Here is a 1,442-nt window from a genome sequence, read left to right as displayed (position 1 = left end):
TTTATGGAAAGTTTTTTCCAAGGTTACCTATTTTTGGCTCAACCTGGGCAATATAGTCATATGTATTTCTCTCTGTAAATACAAATATGCATACATATATATGTGTGTATATTTCTATGGAGAAACCTCTTTTTTTTTTTTTTTTTCTTTTGAGGTATTCTTCCATTAGAGTAGTTGGGAAATAAAATAATAGAACTTTCCCAAGCCTTAGGAAAAACCATCAACACTGAAAATAATTTTGTTTCAGTTTCCCAAAGTTATTCCTAAAATTATTCCTTGAAGGAATAATTCATTCGGTCAGCAAGTATTTAGTGAGTAACTACCATGTGCTGGGTAAGGTTCTAGATAGCTGTGGAGACAACAGTGAACAATATAGATAAAAGTCCCTGGCCTCGTGGTCTTGCCTCATTCCTCATATGCCTCATGACTAGCCTTTTCCTGGCCTTTTTTATGCACGAAATGGTTGTCTTTGGTGTGAGTGCGTGGATTCATTTTCCCCCATAGTGCTTGAGAGTAGGCATGGATGAGTGGAAGGGGCATGGAATATTCCTGGTAAGATCTCTGATTTTATAATACTTTTTTGGGCTCATGTAATAGAGTTAAATACACCTCTTAATTCAGGAACAAAATACACAAAAATACTTTGATGGTGCTACAGCTTTTACAGTAGTAATCCAGTATCCAACTTAGCCTGTTTTATAAAGAGCTTTAGGTAAGGAAGTAAAATGTGTAGATATCAGTTGATGGGTATTTACTGAACACCATTTTTGTAATTTTGAGCTAGTTGATTTTCCTGCAAGGAAGAAAGTTAGTCTTAGAACTAGAAATCCTAACGTTTCTGGTACATTTATTTCTTCTTTCGAAGTCTCTTTTCCTGGATAAAGGCAATAGTATTGATTTACAGTTTTGGGCCCAGATCTTTATTCTCTTCCGCCTTCCTGTCTTCTGTCTTCTCCTCTTATGTTCTCTCCCTGTGTTGGTTTCCTTGGCATAAGCAGAGCAGCAGTGCTGATCTTGATTTGGGGAAGGAATGTTCTTATCTTGTCAGGTGGTACCAATCTGTAAACAGTTAAGGAAAGACTAATTTTCTAGTTGTACGGACTTCTTATTTCCATTATCTCACCATGTTAAACTCTTTTAAATCCTGTTGCTTTTAATCACAGAATCACTGGATCTTGAGTAGGAGTGAGTGTATAAAAGTAACAAAGCTTCATGTTTTGAGTATCTGCTGTGTGCCAGGCTTATGCATTAGTATTAAGCATCATGATAATTCTGTAGGGTAAGTGTTGTCTTCAGTTCATAGATGAGAAAGCGGAGGTTCATAGGTTAAATGACCTGCTTGAGTAAATGATAGTTATTAAATGTTGGGAGCTGGGAATCACATTAGTTCTGTGACCCTGAACACTGTAGCACACTGCCTTTCACTCAGACTACCATTTTGT

This window comes from Mustela erminea, chromosome 2 (assembly GCF_009829155.1).
Source record: "Mustela erminea isolate mMusErm1 chromosome 2, mMusErm1.Pri, whole genome shotgun sequence".
NCBI lineage: Eukaryota > Metazoa > Chordata > Mammalia > Carnivora > Mustelidae > Mustela > Mustela erminea.
Note: the sequence above shows the minus strand (reverse complement) of the source record.